Source organism: Myotis yumanensis, unplaced genomic scaffold, assembly GCF_028538775.1.
Source record: "Myotis yumanensis isolate MYYU_CA2020_CCGP unplaced genomic scaffold, mMyoYum1.0.hap1 SCAF_8, whole genome shotgun sequence".
NCBI lineage: Eukaryota > Metazoa > Chordata > Mammalia > Chiroptera > Vespertilionidae > Myotis > Myotis yumanensis.
Window position 1 is genome coordinate 90924618 of NW_027223759.1, and position 17818 is coordinate 90942435.

Genomic DNA, 17818 nt, shown 5'->3' on the forward strand with positions numbered 1-17818 from the left:
GAAACTGTGCTTTCAGCTTTTTATTGTTGTTATTTATCATTAATAAGCCTCATTCCAACATTGTCTTCTAGAAGAAGAAAAAAACCATTTTACTTGAGAACTTTGTAGACAATTCTTTCAAAAATCATTGTACCTTGATATGGTAAAGCTATGTAAAATGATAATTTAAGGCTATTAACAAAAGACATTGAATTAATCTTATTTTAACTAGGAAGATGATATTGATCTTGTGTCTATTATTGCTTAGCTATAGATCTCTAGGTACTTTATTAAAATGTGCTCTAAAATCATATCAGTTCAATTGCTTATTACTTGGGTTTAACAATATTTACCATATTCTAGATTATTCTAGATTTGAACACAGACCTTAAAGACTCCTAAGTGTGGTTAGGTATAAAACAAAGAAGGTTAGTTCTCTTTTGGTTGTGAACTTTAATCTCCTCTCTTACACTTTTTTAGCTATTTGGCTATGGCTCATTAATTTGTCCTATCTGACACTCAGTTTTGTTTTTGTTCTTTTAATCCTCACCAGAGGGTATGTTTTTATCGATTTGGGGAAGAGACGAAAGGAGACAGAAACATTCATCAGTTGCCTCCCAAATGCTCCCTGACCAGGGATGGAACCCACAACCTAGGTATGTTCCCTGACCTGGAATCAAACCTACAACTTTTTTTGTGTGTGGAACTTGCTCCAAACAACTGAGCCACCTGGCCATGGCTGACACTCACATTTTTGGCCTGTAAATTGAGGGCAAACAATACTCTTTTGCATTGTTGTTGTAATTGATGAATAAAATAATATATGTGAAGAGGCACACCATTGTCCACAATACACTGAGGATACCCATCTGTTATTAATTGTTGTTTTCTCCCTTAATACAGCTCTTTATAGTTCTATATGAGGGTTGATTGAAACAATATGTATTGAAAATATTTGATAAATTTAAATCATATGATGTGTTGTGTAATTTAAATATATTTAATTTAATTAACCAAAATCACCCCAATAAATGTAATTAAAAATTACAGTAAGTTCTTGGCTTCAGTTGTAAGGCACATTTGAATAAAGAAACACGCTACAGTGATTTTGCTAAGCTCATGGAAGTGCTGAACCAGAATAATTCTGAGTTTGTATAATCTGCTCCTGACATTTTAAAGCTTAGAAAAGGGAGAATCAAAATATTAAATATAACTAGACCAAATAGGTTGTGATACAGCCTTAAGAATATGACATACTTGCTAAAAAATTCTTTGCAAATCACTTGTAAATTAATATTTGACTCTATAAAGAGAGGGTTAAAAATTCTTAAAATAATATAATACCAAATACAGAATGAGAGTGAAAGATGGGACCACACCCACACTTGCACGTTCTTTGTCAGTGAGGACAGAGTGACACACGGTTGGTTGAATGAGTGGTTCAGAGAGCCAGCCCTCTTCTCGTGCTCCATCAAGTAGCTGATGTGATCTGATCACCAGTGGGTTACAAAATGCACTTAACCTAACTGTAGAATGGTAGGAGGCTGCTTTAGATTCTGTCCAAACTACCACATCAATGTGTGGGAACATGAACTAGCACAGCACAAAAGAGAGAGGGGATTTGGGGCACAGGGGTCTCCCTCACGTCTTTCTCAGCTTGCTTGTATATGTACTTTGGGTGTGCCTGCTGCATGTATATATACCAGTGGTTCTCAACCTTCTGGCCCTTTAAATACAGTTCCTCATGTTGTGACCCAACCATAAAATTATTTTCGTTGCTTCTTCATAACTGTAATGTTGCTACTGTTATGAATCGTAATGTAAATATCTGATATGCAGGATCGTCTTAGGCAACTCCTGTGAAAGGGTCGTTCAACCAGCAAAGGGGTCGCGACCCACAGGTTGAGAACTGCTGACCTATACTAATGGAGCAGAAGAATTTCAAATACAGTATAACTCAAAGATGCTCCCTTTTGGAATAGGGCTCAAATTAGCATATTTTTTAGCATATTAGCAAAATACTTTCCAATGGGAATGACAAGTAAGATGATTTCTAACGAATTCTTAGGACAAAAACATTAATATTTAATAAAAGAAAAATATCAAATATTTACTCTTGAAATGTTGTTAAAACTGACTCTGACAGACATCAGAACTCTTAATATCTATACCAGTAAAGCCTAGGTGACCATCACGCCCTCACATCATCACAAGATGGCCACCCCATGTCATCACAAGATGGTCACCCTCATGTCATCACAAGATGGCCACCCCCATGCCATCACAAGATGGCTGCCACAAAATGCCCAGCAGGGGAGGGCTGTTGTGGGTGATCAGGCCAGCAGGGGAGGGCAGTTGGGGGAGAACAGGCCAACTGGGGAGAATAATTAGGGCAAACAGGCTGGCAGGGGAGGGCAGTTGGGCGCAATCAGGCCTGCAGGTGAGGGCAGTTGGGGGCGATCAAGCCAGCAGGGGAGCAGTTAGGCATCAATCAGGCCGACAGCAGGGGAGCAGTTAGGGGATGATCAGGCTGGCAGGCAGAAGCAGTTAGGGGCAGTTAGGCAGGTAGACAGGTGAGTGATTAGGAGCCAGCAGTCCCGGATTGTGAGAGAGATGTCCGACTGCTTGTTTAAGCCCAATCCCTATGGGTCCCAGATTGGAGAGGTGCAAGTTGGGCTGAGGGACACCCCCCCACAGTGCACAAATTTTGTGCACCAGGCTTCTAGTATTATTATATGCTTAGTGTTTGTCTGTTAAACTACTATTAACCAATGTTTATAGATATGGCACTGATTCTTTGAGAGTCTAAATAATGTGTTAAGATCAAACCAGCATCCAGCTGGTGAGGCTCAGCAGTTGAGAATTGACGTAGGCACCAAGAGATCACTGGTTTAACTCCTGGTCAGGGCACATGCCCGGGTTGTGGGCTCAATCCCCAGAAGGTGCCATGGAGGAGGTAGCCGATAGATGATGAGTCTTTCATCAATGTTTCTATTTCTCTATCCCTTTCCTTTCCTCTCTCTGTAAAAATAAATAAAAACATATTTTTTTAAAATAAAGATAAAACCAGCTAGTACATGATGGATCAGGCTCTGACTCACATACATTTAGTTTACATTCATAAGAATTCCTTTGTATTATCTACGTATATTGTTACAATTTGAATATTTATGAAATGTATCTCTTTAATAAAGTGAGCATGTTTACATTCAAGGCCCTTCAGACAGCACGATGTAGCCTCTGCCCAGCTTCCTTGAGCCTCAGGCCTTATACTCGTTACCCCTATAAAGCACCATGTCTTGGTGCTACTAAGAGTGTGCTTCTGCACTTGTTATACAACCTGTAGATATGTTAGTTAATGCTGTTGAAATTCCATGTCCTTACCTATAAAAATGAAGTAAAACTCTTACTTGAAATAGTTTGTATACATTAAATGAGAAAATATATCTAAAACATTTATCAAGCATGCAGTAGAAATGCTTTAAAGATTATAGAGTATTGAATACTTAATGTATAATGACAATTGGAGATCATTTTATGGGAAAGGGATTCTAATAGCTCTTATTAATCATATGCTGAGAAGTGACTTTTCAACGCACAACACCAGGGAGTAAGGTGAGCCCTCTGTGGGGTTCTGGGAGGCTGATGCCTAGGTAATGAACCTACAGACCAGTGCTGAAGAAGGTCAAGTGCTTGTCAGAAATGAAAATAGTTAGATATTTTATTCACAGTATTGACACTGATAAAATTACAATTGCAAATAATATGCTTTCAAATTAGCCATGTTTCTTACACTCTGCTAAGGCAAATTACTAATTTCTTTTTCTAAAATATGTTTTTATTGATTTTAGTGAGAGAAGGGCGACAGAGAGAGAAACATATATGAAAGAGAATCGGCTGCCTCCTGCACGCCCCCAACTGGGGATTGAGCCTAAAACCGTGACATGTGGCCTGACTGGGAATCAAACCTGTGACCTCCTGGTGCATGGGATGATGCTCAACCAGCCATGGCTGCTAAGGCAATTGAACTGTTTATTAAATTTAGCTTTACAGCACACCTTTCTAAGCTAGCCTGATTTCACTGAGAAGAATGATACTCTGAGATGCCAGGGGAATTGGTAAAGATCATTCTGTTACCAAGTGACTGACCTGTGATTCTAGGTAAGGGTTCTTTCCTCATGGACTTCACTGTTGTTCTATATTGAATGTCATAGGGATTTGGGGGCCCAAAAACAGGAAGCTAAATGATTTCATGAAATCTGAGCAGCAAATTGATATAAAGCAAGGATAGTAATCAAGAAAATATGGAAGAGAAACAGGCTCAGAGCAAAGATCATGCCTATAAATTGGTCTGAAAATTCTGTAATACTCAGAAATCAGATAGTGGAGTTGGAAGCATTGGGAAAGATTGTCTTCCACCTCTACAATAATTGCACTGGCAGAACTTTGTCTGATATAACAATTTTGGAATTCTGGAACCCATTGAAAACCTGCATCTTCCAGGAGGAAGATTAGACAGTGAACTGTGGTAAATTTCTGTCAATTTTAGCTTTTAGCACAGTAGCAACTGCTCATCTGCTACACTCAGCCAGATGTCAGGCAGCATGCAGGTGTTCCTGAAGCAGAAGCTAAGATGGGCAAGAAGAACACAGTGAAATACAGGAATCTGTACTTAATACAAATAGCAGACATCTGTACTTCGATTACTGATTGCTGCTTGTAATCACAGAGGTGCAGGCAAGCAGTGCAGCCAATGTGTTTGCACCTCCGTCCATCATTGTATAACCCTCCCACTCAGGCTCAAGTAAGTCCATAAGATTTAAAGGACCAACACCTTTCTTTTAACTCTCTTGCTCCTTATTATTCTCTTTTCCTCCCTTTCGGAGCCAGATATTTAAAGAAGACTAGAACATGACCACAGGTGCCCTTGAATGGGCTCAGAAAAGACTGGAGAAGACTTAAGTTCATACATCAGGCTGATCTTCATCAAACAAACAAGCAAACAAAAAAGCAGTAACCAAAAAACAACAAACACCTGGGAAGGAGAAATATGAGTTTCAGAATTAACACATTAAATTACATCCAATTTTTAACAAAATAATCTCAAAACAAACAAACAAACAAAAAAAACAGGAAATTATGGGCCATTCAAAAGAGAAAAATAAATCAACAGAAACTTTCCTTGAAAAAAAAACAACTGATGGCAAATATACTGGATAAGTCTAAAATAACTAACTTAAAGAAGCTCAAAGCACTAAAGAGATATGTGTATAAAGTAAAAAAAAAAAAAAAAAAAGTAAAAAGCAACAAGAGAAAAGTGTACACAGGATTTCTCAATAAGATTGTTGGCAGATTTCTTCTTAGAACCTTTGGATGCTAGAAAGCAATGGGCCAAGGTTTTCAAAGTGATTTTTAAAAGCTGCCAATAAAAAATTCTACATCCAGCAAAAATGTCCTTCAAGCATGAAGAGAAATTAATACATTCCTAAAAAAAAAAAGTTTAGGGAATTAGTTATACCTAGACTTAGCCAAGTTAGACTAGACCTACTGTTCAAGAAGTGCTCAAGGGAATCTTGCCAGGTAAGAGAAAAGACCACCAGACAGTACCATGAAGTCATGTGGAGAAATAAAAATCTTTATAAAGGCAATACATTAGCAATTATAAAAGCTAGTATTATTGTACCAATGGTTTGTAACTAGGTAACTGCACTTTCTGTGTTTTTTTGTGTGTGTGTGTTTTTGTAACTTAAGATGATACATTTGTCAAACTGCAGCGGGAAGGCCAGGGAGGGTTGGGGGGCAGGAGGGAGGGGGATAAGAGATCAACCGAAGGACTTTATGCATGCATATAAGCATAACCAATGGACATAAGACATTGGGGGGTAGGGGAGGCCAGGGGATTGTCAAGGGCGGGGGAAAAAAAGGACACATATGTAATACCATTTGTAATACTTTAAGCAATAAAAAAATTGAGAATGGAAAAAATATATAAACACCTATTATTAATATAAAACTAATATTGTTGTAACTTTGGTGTGTAATTTCAAATCTTTTTTTCTACATAATTTAAAATATTAATGCATTTTTTAAATTATAAGTTTTGGGCATAGAATGTATAAAGATATAATGTTGTGATATCAAAAACTGAAAGAAGTGAGTGTGAGGATGGAACTTTAAAGGGCAGATTCCTGTATTTCATCACCTGTAAGCTAATATAAATTCAAATTAGAGTGCATTGCTTTAAAGTGTTAAATATAGTCATCTTGGTATAGGATATACATAAAAGAAAATAAGAAAGAAATACAAAATAATTCATTTCAAAGTAAATAAACTAATCATAAATGAAAAACTGAGGCAAAAAAGCTATAAGACTTATAGAAAATAAATAGCGAAATGACTGAAGTAAATCCCTACGTACCAGTACTATTTAAAAATTGATTTCAGAGAGAAGACAGAGAGAGAGATAGAAACATCAATGATGAGAGATGATTATGGATTGGCTGCCTCCTGCCACTGGGGATCCAGCCTGAAACCTGGGCATGTGCCATGACTGGAAATCAAACTGCAACCTCTTGGTTCATGGGTCAATGCTCAACCACTGAGTCATGCTGGCCAGGCTACTTATCAGCAATTTCAGTAAATGTTAGGCGAATGTGATAACCACTACACTACGGAAACTTTCAGTAAATGTTAATAGACTAAAATCTCCAATCAAAATACCTTAGAGTTCAGAAGAATAAATAAAAACACAGGATCCAACAATATGCTTTCTACTACAGAATCACTTTAGATCAATGGACACAAGTAGAATGAAAATAAGAGTGTAAAAATGTATTCTAAGCAAATATGGACCAAAAAAGAGCAGAGGCGATATAACAATATCAAACAAAATAGATTTTTAATAAATAAATGTTTACAATTAGGAAAGAAAAAGAAATGAGACATCCAAATTGGAAAGGAAAAATTAAAATGATCTCTATTTGAAGATGCTATGATCTTTTATGTAGAAGGCAGTAAAGATTACATACACACTTAAAATAATAAATAAATTCAGGAAAATAACAGAATACAGAATCAATGCACAGACAAGAAATAGTTGCCTTTCTATTTATGATCATAGAAGAATCTGAAATGAAAGTTAGAAAACCTATTTTATTTACAACAGCATCAAGAAAGATAAAATATTTAGGAAATAACCAAGGAAATTAAAGACATACAGTGCAAAAGATAAAACGTTGTTAAAAAAATTGAAGACAGCCCTGGCTGGTGTGGCTCAGTTGGCTGGGCATCATCTTGTGCACCAAGCGGTTGCTGGTTCAATTCCTGGTCAGGGCACATGCCTGGGTTGCTGACTGGATCCCCAGTAGAGGGCATACAGGTGGCAGTCCATGGATATTCCCCTCTCACATCAATATTTCTCTTTCTCTTTTCCTCTCCCTTTCTCTCTCTCTCTAAGATCAATAAAAATATTTTTAAAATAAATCTATAAAAATGATAATAAATAAAAGATAGAAAAAATGGAAACACATTCCATGTTTATGAATTGGAAGACAATATTTTTTAAATGCCTATACAATCCAAAGCCAAAGTAATCTATAGATTCAATACAAGCCCTATCAAAATATCAATGATGCTTTTATGCAGAAATAGAAAAACTCATCCTCAAATTTATATGGAATCTCAAGGGACCCCAAACAGACAAAGAAATTTTGAAAAGGAAAGAAAACAAAAGAAGAAACCTGCAGTACTCACATTTCCTGATTTCAAAACTTACTATAATAGTCTAAATGAGGTACTGGATTAAAGATAGATCTATAGGCTAGAAGAAAAGAGAGAGTTCAGAAATAAATCTTCATATATATGGTGTAAAAATTAATAAACTTTAAAGAACTTTAATTAAAATAGAGTTGGGAGGTTAGAAGAGAGAGCTTTCATGCACATATCACTTAACACACACTACTGATCCAACAGGAAGGGATACTACATGACTCCCTCAGCAGGAAGAAGAAAAGACTTCCTTGCCCAGTAATAGTTCAGCCAATGGGAGACTGCCATGACTCAGCCAATGAACAATCACTATACTTCACACTTTCAGTTTCTCCCAATGGACTCTGTTTACAACAGTCCCTCCCAAGTTCATAAAAACATTCCTCTCCTTTATTTTTGTGATCTTTCACCTGGTTCACCATTTGACCATATGTCCTGAATTGCAATTATTTGCTTCTTCCAAATAAATCCATTTTGCTGGAGAAATATGTGCTATTTGTTAAAGGTCAACAATGATTAAAGAATTTTTGACAAGGGTTTCAATACCATTTGGTAGGGAAAGACAGTCTTATTAATAAACTAGAGGCCCAGTGCACAAAATTCATACACTTGGGGGTGGTCCTCTCAGCCCGGCCTGCACCCTCTCACAGTCTGGGAGCCCTCGGGGGTTGTCTGACTGATGGCGTAGGCCCACTCCCTGGGAGGAGTGGGCATAAGCCGGCAGTTGGACATTCTTAGTGCTGCCGCGGAGGCGGGGGAGGTTCCTGTCACCACTGCTGCACTCGCCAGCCTTGAGCTCGGCTTCTGGCTGAGCGGCACTCCCCCTGTGGAGCACACTGACCACCAGGGAGCATATCCTGCATTGTGCATCTGCCCCCGGTGGTCAGTGAGCATTATAGCGACTGGTCATTCCGCCATTTGGTTGATTTGCATAATAGCCTTTTATTATATAGGATAGAGTTGGAAAAACTGGACATACACATGACAAAAAATAAAGTTATAACTTTACCTAATACTATACAGACAGATTAATTCCAAATGATCAGAAAACTAAATGTAAGACCAAAACCAATAAAAGTCTGAGAAAAAAAAAATATAGGAAAAAACTTTATAACATTGTATTTGACTAGATCATAGGTAACACCAAATAAAAATTAGACTAATTAGACCTTATAAATGGTTTACAATAATGCATCAAAAGTCAATGTTAATAGAGTAAAAGGTACTCAGAATAGGAGAAAGTATTTGAAAAATATTTGTTAAAATGATAATATTCGGAATATTTAATATTTTAATAAATTATTTTAGAGAAGAAGGGAGAGAGAAACATTGATGTGAGAGAAATATAAATAGGTTGCCTCCTGTACACACCCCAACTGGGAATCAAACCCGCAATCTGGGCATGCGCCTGGACCAGGAATCGAACTGGTGACCTTCTGGTGCATGGGACTACACTCAACCAACTGAGCCACACAGGCCAGGGCAATATTCAGCATATTCAGAAAACACTGAAAACTCAGCAACAAAAAATCAACTCAATTTAAAAATGGGTAAGGGATTTGAATGTATACATCTTCAAGTAAGATATACAAATGTATAATAAACACATGAAAAGATATTCAATTCACTAACTTTTAGGGAATGCAAATCAAAACTACAATGAGATACCACCTCACACTCATTGGGATGGTTACTAAAAAAACAAACAAACAAAAAATCTTAGAATCTTTGGGCACTGTTAGTTGGAAAGTAAAATGGTACATTCACTTTTGAAAACAAAATGATAGTTCTTAAAATTAAAGAAATATATACTATATTATCCAGCAATTCTACTTTTGTTCATGTACCCAAAAGAATTGAACAGTTCTCAAAAAGGTATTTGCACTCCCATGTTCATAGTGGCATTGTTCAAAATAGCTGAAATGTGGAAACAATCAAGCTGACCATGAATGGATGAATGGATGAATGGATAAGCTAAATGTGGTCTATACATACAAGGAAGTATTATTCAGCCTTAAGTGAAAGAAAGTTCTGCTACATGTTACAACGTGGAGGAGTCTTGAGAACATTATGTTAAGTTAAATAAGCCATTTACAAAAAAATCCTCCTAAAAACAAATACTATATGTTTCAGGTTATATGAGGTACTGAGAGTAGTCAAATGTATAAAGACAGAAAATAGAAAGCTCAATTGGTTGGAGCATGGTCACATGAACCAAAAGACTGCAGGTTCCATTACACAAACTCTCTCTCTCTCCCCCACCCTCTCTTTCTCTCTCTCCCTTCATCTCTAAACATATGCTTGGTTGAGGAATAAAAAAAGTTCCAATGGATATAGAACCTTATTTTTGAAAGATGAAAAGATTTGTCAAGATGAAAGTGATAATGGTTTTACATTATAAATGTATTTAATACCGCTTAACTTCACACTTAAAATGTTTAAATTGTAAATCTTGTTATATAAATTTTACTACATAAAAAAATGAAAAAAGTCTGCAGTGTTAAAATCTGACTTGACTTTGCTCTTAGTATTGTGTGTGGGTGAATAGTTGGGTAACACTCAGGCTTGATGGAGCTCGAGGTCCAGGTCACCCAGACATTTATTACTGGACTCTACCAGGGGCGCTAACATGTCAGTGGACTAAAGAGAAAACAAGGTGCCAGTTAATGTGGGTTTGTGCACATAATTCAAATAAATGGTGCATTCTAAGGTGTTTTATCTCATTAAACAGATGTGATAAATCTCTTATTTTGAACATTAGCATGGAGCAGGAAGAAATTACCATTAGTTATAACCTACTGTCTTTAGAGGAAGGAGAATCCTAGCAACCAGGTCATCTTTTCTTTAGTGAGCACAAACCAAAACCTCCCAACAAAAGCATTCACCACTCTTAGAAACAGATTTGAGGAACATCTGCGAAACACCAAATAAAGATTCTGGGGCAGAGTGAAACAGCTCTGACTAAAAAAAATAAAATACTGAGCAGCCTGTGGGAAAGGGGAGGAGAGAAAGAGATGTCAGAAAAGTAATCAAGAGTCAGGAAACCTGAGCACAAGCCAGGAAACCAGAGCATGAGAAAGAGAAGAGAGAAAACAGAGACTTCGGGACTGCGCTATGGAGAGGAGGAACCCGCACCTCCCGCCCAGTGCTGGGCCTGGGACCCACCTTCTCGCTCTCACCTACACAATCCAGTCAGCACTGAGCTTCTCCCAGACAAGTGAAGTTTTACTTTGGGGGGAGCCTGAAAAAGCTGAAGAGATGACATCATATAACTGAGTAATAACAATTAGTGAAAGGTGTTCCATTAAGGTTAATTGAAAATTTATTTCTCCCTGTTTCCAATTTAATGAAATGTTGGGGTGAAGGGGCGGGGAGATCATCACCCTGCCGAGTGGCCCTGATGCTCTAGTTGGCCTCAGGTAGCGACAGCTTAGTTTACTTACCACAGGTCTACTCAAACATTCTCACTGCCGGTCCTTTCAAGACACCAATTAAGAGATACCTACTGTTGTGTTTAATCCAGGACAGCATAGGCCCTGGTTAAACAGCAACCGAGGATGATGGTTTACTGCCTAAGAATGGAGTTCTTCCTGCTTTCACTGACTTTTGTTGTCTCTGGATGTTCTTGTAAGGTCATTAATTAAACTGAGATTCGCACAGCAAATATTGGAAGTGGAGTCTAAAGGGAGATGGGGCCAGGATTTGTGAAAAATGACACAACTCTGCTCAAATGCCTTGGTTGGCCGCTCCCACCATCCCCCGGGAACATGCTGTATTCTGCTCTTCCAATGTGATTTCTCTCAGCATGCATGAGGAAGGCAATAGCTCTTTCATAGCAGGAAACAAGATCTTGAAGAATGTATGGAGCTATTTTTAAAACCATAAAGTGATTTGAAAGGAGCCCCTATTGGAAATCTATGTAGAAGAAAGTTACAATATTTATGTCCCAATATGCCACCATCCAGAAACTGTACATTATACAACGGCTATGAAAGAGAAAACAGAGAGCTACTGGCTTGGCATGAACAAAGGAGCTACTGTCCCTGCTGATCATAATAATAGCTACTGTGATATGATGCAGAGTGAAATTTTTCCAGTTGCCCTATAATTGACAATTAAGGCCCATATTCTAAAGAGAGCCATCGATGAGTGGGTCAGATGAACCTCGCACCCCCCTTGGGGCTTATAAAGTGGGATGGAAATATTTCTGAAACAATCAGCACGAGATAGCTTGTCAATCAGGATATATAATGGGTTACTGACAAGGAGCAAAGGAAAAAAACAAGATCATTTTTAAATGTCTTCCACCTTTTAGAGAATAGAATACTCATGGTAAAAAAATAAATTAAAACAATTATTCTCTCCTTGCCTTGATCACCACAGCCCTAAAGCCAAGAGAGGTGGCAATGTAGGACTAAGAAAATCACCCTGCAGGCGGGGTACACCTACCAGGAAGACACTGGCATTGCACCCCCTAGTGGATGGTCACATATTACAAATACTTAGGGCTGTTTCAATGCTCCCCAAAGCACTGCCTGGTGAGGGTTCCTGGGGAGATGGATGTGCTTGCCCTCAGCATGTAGAGAAGCTGCCTGGTTTTGAAGGCAAGATGACTCTGAACGTGGGAGGTCTGCAAGAAAGTCTCTCGCCAGTAGGAGAAAGTGTGCCCCGCCCACCCCAGATCCCAGGGTCTGAAGACATGGAAGGAAGAGTCCTCAGTGGCCCGAGTGGCTCCATATGAACGGAAGTTGGAGGCATGGATTCTAGATGGGGGCAGCCCAGGAGGGGACACTTATGTCCCTTTAACAATGGTTTTCAGTGGAGGCAGGTCGGGGAATCTGTATACCTTTTCAAGAAAACCATGCGGTCCATACACAGACTGTTTTTTCCGCAGGTGCCCCGCCTATCAGGGAAGCCCAGGAGCAGCTCTGCATCCTGGCAGCGCCCCCAGTGGCACATGACCGTTACTGCCTCACTATAGCTCTTCTCTCAAGTCCGAAGAGGGATGGCGATGAGATGAGAAACAACCAGCCATGCCAGGGGCCACACTATGCCTTTCACCCTCAGTGACAGCCAACGATGAGGGGGATGAAGCGTTCCATTCAACGTAGAATGTGGAATGTGGAATGTGGAATGGGATGTATAAACTGTCCTGACTGAGTTTAATAATCGTGAGCAGCCAGGAAGTTATGGAATTTTCATAAGTCCATCCTCAGATGGGAAAATGAGCTTCTATTCAGCAAGCTGAAAACAGTAAATGGAGAAAAAAGTCTTTGCAAAAATTAGAATATATTTTCACAGAAATTTCATCTTCTAGGTGTTGCACATATAGTCCTAAACCCTAAGAAGTGACATTGTTAGATCTATTTTGCAAAAAAAGAAATTGAGGTTGAGAGCAGCTTACCTAAACGGACACAGAGCATGACTTCAATTTGGATTTGGGTCTGACACACTCAAATCCTGTGCTCTCTTCCCTGCAGTACGCTGCTTTAGATTGGTTTCCTTTATCTAAAACATGTAAATTTCTTTAAGAATTACTAAAAAATAAAAGTAGATATTTTTAACTTTAAGGTCATTTACTGAGTGGAAAATCTAAATTGTTCTGTTATTGGTGTTAGATTTTTTTTTTAATTTAAATTCTTTATTTTTTAAAGTATGGAAAAAGTCTCCTTTTCTCCCCATTGTCCTCTTCCTGGCCACTCCCACCTGAAGCACATGCCCTCACCCCCCTACTGTCTGTCTCCATTGGTTATGCTCATATGCATGCATACAAGACCTTTGGTTGATCTCTAACCCCCTCACACTCTGCCTTCCCTCATAGGTTGTGCAGTATGCTCGATGCATCTATGTCTCTGGTTCTATTGTTGTTCATCAGTTTATTTTGTTCATTGTATTCCACAAATGAGTGAGATCATATGATATTCATCTTTCTTTGACTGGCTCATTTTGCATAGCATAATGCTCTCTAGTTCCATCCATGCTGATGCAAATGGTAAGAAATCCTTCTTTTTCTACAGCAGCGTAGTATTCCATTGTGTAGATGTACCAGTTTTCTAATCCCACTCATCTGCTGATGGGCACTTAGGCTGTTTCCAAATCTTAGCTGTTGTAAATTGTGCTGCTATGAAATAGGGGTGCATATATCCTTTCTGCTTGGTGTTTCTGTTTTCTTGGGATATAGCCCTAGAAATAGAATTACTGAGTCAAATGGAAGTTCCATTTTTAACTTTCTGAGGCAACTCCAAATTGTTTTCCACAGTGGCTGCACCAGTCTGCATTCCCACCAGCAGTGTATGAGGGTTCCTTTTTCTCCACATCCTCCCAGCACTTGTCGTTTGTTGATTTGTTGATGATAGCCATTCTCACAGGTGTGAGGTGGTACCTCATTGTTGTTTTGATTTGCATCTCTCAGATGATTTGTGACTTTGATCATGTTTTCATATGTCTCTTGGCCTTCTGTGTGTCCTCTTTTGAAAAGTGTCTATTTAGGTCCTTTGCCCAATTTTTGATTGGATTGTTTATCTTCCTTAAGTAGTATGACTTCCCAGTAAATTTTGGAGATTAAACCCTTATCAGAAATAACATTGGAAAAATGTTTCCATGCAGTGGGCTTTCTTGTTGTTTTATTGATAGTTTCTTTTGCTGTGCAGAAGCTTTTTATTTTGATGTAGTCCCATTTGTTTATTTTCTATTTAGTTTCCATTGTCCTAGGAGGTGTATTGGTGAAGATATTGCTACAACGTAAGTTTTCTATTTTACTGCCTATGGATTTTTCTAAGATTTTTATGGCTTCCCATCTTACATTTAAGTCCTTTATCCATTTTGAGTTTACTTTTTGTGTATGGTGTAAGTTGGTGGTCTAGTTTTATTTATTTTTTTGCATGTATCTGTCCAATTTTCCGAACACCATTTATTGAAGAGACTGTCTTGACTCCATTGTATGCTCTTGCCTCCTTGTCAAATATTAATTGAGCATAATGGCTTGGGTTGATTTCTGACTTCTCTGTTCTGTTCCATTGGCCTATATGTCTGTTCTTGTGCCAGTACCAGTCAGTTTTGAGAACAGTGGCTTTTTAATATAGCTTGATATCTGGTATTGTGATCCCTCCAACTTTGTTCTTCTTTCTCAAGATTGCTGTGGCTATTTGGGGTCTTTCTTTTATTCCATGATTTTTTGGAGAGTTTGTTCTAAGTCTGTGAAATTTGCCATTGGTATTTTAGTGGGGATTGCATTGAATCTATAGATTGCTTTGGGTGGTATGAGCATTTTAATGATGTTTATTCTACCAATCCATGAACACGGTATATTCTTCCATTTGTTTAGGTCTTCCTCTATCTCTTTCTTAGCATCCTATAATTTTCTGGGTATGAGTCCTTTACCTCCTTGGTTAAGTTTATTCTTAGGTATCTTAGCTTTTTTGTTACAGTGGTAAATGGAATTGTTGTTTTGTTTGTTTGTTTCTCTTTCTGTAAGTTCATTATTGGTGTATAAAAGAACCATAGTTTTATAGGTGTTAATTTTGTATCCTGCTACATTGCCCAATTCATTTATTAAGTCTACTAGTTTTTTGATGGAGTCTTTAGGGTTTCCTATTTACAATATCATGTCATCTACAAATAATGACAGTTTTACTTATTATTTTCCAACTTGGATGCTTTTTATTTCTTCTTCTAGTCTGATCACTATGGCTAGCACTTCCAGTACTATGTTGAACAGGAGTGGTGAAGTGGACATCCCTGTCTTGTTCGTGTTCTTAGGGGAAATGGTTTTAGTTTCTGCCCATTGAGTATGATGTTGGCTGTAGTTTGTCATGTAGGGCTTTTACTATGTTGCGGTATGATTCCTCTGTTCCCACTTTGCTAACAGTTTTTATAAAGAAAGTCTGTTGGATTTTATCAAATGCCTTTTCTGCACCAATTGATATGATTATGTGATTTTTGTCTCTCAATTTGTTTATGTGATTTATCACATTTATTAATTTACATATATTGTACCAGCCTTGCATCCCTGGAATAAATCCCACTTGGTCATGGTGTATGATCTTTCTAATGTAATGCTGGATCTGACTTGCTAGAATTTTGTGAGGATTTTAGCATCTATGTTTGTCAGGGATATTGGCCTGTAATTTTCTTTCTTTGTAGTGTCTTTATCTGGTTTTGGGATTAGGGTAATACTGGCTTCAAAGAAAGAGCTTGAAAGTATGCCTTCCTCTTGAATTTTTTGGAATAGTCTGAGGAGGATAGGTTTTAGTTTTTCTTTAAATGTTTGTAAAACTCCCCTCCAGGCCAGGAGTTTTGTTTGCTGGAAGTTTTTTGATTACTGTTTCAATTTCATCAGTAGTTATCAGCCTATTCAGGTTTTTTTATTCTTCCTGATTGAGTTTTGGAAGGTTGTATTTTTCTAGGAATATGTCTATTTTCAAGGTTGTCCCTTTTGTTGGAGTAAAGTTGTGTGTAGTATTTTTTTTTTTTTTTTTTTTACAATCCTTTGTATGTCTGTGCGGTTCATTGTTACTTCACCTCTTTCATTTCTGATTTTGTTTATTTGGGTCCTCTCTCTTTGTTTCTTGGTGAGCCTGGCTAGAGGTTCATCAATCTTGTTTATCCTTTCAAAGAACCAGCTCTTGTTTTTATTGACATTTGTATTGTTTTTTGGTCTCTATGTCATTTATTTCCACTATTATCTTTATTATTACTTCCTTCTGCTTACTTTGGGCCTTTCTTGTTACTCTCTTTCTAATTTTTTAAGTTATAGGGTTAGATAATTTATTACTATTTTTTTCTTGTTTTGTGAGGTAGGCCTGTACAGCTATGAATGTCCCTCTCAAGACTGTTTTCACAATGTCTCATAGATTTTGGATTGTTGTGTTTTCATTGCCGTTTGTTTCCAGGATGATTAATATTTCTCTTTTGATCTCTTTGGTAACCCAATCATTATTTAATAGCATGCTATTTAGTCTCCAAATGCTGGATTTTTCTCATTGTTTTTTATTGTAGTTGATTTCTAATCATATGCCATTGTGATCTAAGAAGATGCTTAATATGATTTATAACTTCCTGAATTTTAAGAGACCTTTTCTATTTCCTAATATGTGGTCTATCTTTGAAAAAGTCTCATGTGCACTTGAGAAGAATGTATATTCTGTAGCTTTGGGGTGAAATGTTCTGAAGATATCAATTAAGTCCATCTGATCCAGTAAGTCATTTAGGATGTCTGTTTCTTTGCTGATATTTTGTTTAGAGAATTTATCCAGTGTTGTCAATGGGGTATTAAAGTCCCCTACTATGATTGTATTGCTGTTGATCTTTTCCATGATATCTTCCAGAAGTTTTTTTTTTTTTTTTTTTTTTTAATGTATTTGGGTACTCCTCTATTGGGTGCATATATGTTTACCATAGTTATATTCTCTTGTTGGATTGTTCCATTTAGTATTATGAAGTGGCCCTCCTTATCTTTTGTTATGGTCTTCACTTTGAGGTATATTTTGTCAGATATAAGTATTGCTACCCCAGCTATTTTCTCATTTCCATTTGTCTGAAATAAATTTTCCATCACTTCACTACCAGTCTGTGTGAATCCTTTGTTCTAAAGTGGGTCTCTTGTAGACAGCAAATAGATGGATCATGTTTTCTTATCCACTCAGCTACCCTATGTCTTTTGATTGGGGCATTTAATCCATTTATGTTTAAAGTTATTATTGACTAGTGGCTTGGTGCACAAAATTCGTGCAGGGGGGGAAGTGTCCCTCAGCAGGGCCTGCACCCTCTCCAATTTGGGAACCCTCGGGGGATGTCCAATTGCTGGTTTAGCCCCGGAGGAAATGGAAAAAAATATACAAAGTGATGCAAAGGACTGACTCCAAGAATACTATACCCAGCAAGGGTATAGTATACTCTGTGGGATCTGGCCTAAACAGGCAGTCGGACATCCCTCTCACAATCTGGGACTGCTGGCTTCTAACTGCTCACCTTCCTGCCTGCCTGATCAGCCCTAACCACTCTGCCTGCCAGCCTGCTCTCTCCCAACTGCTCCCCTTGCTGGCCTTCTCACCCCCAACTGCCCTCCCCCCCG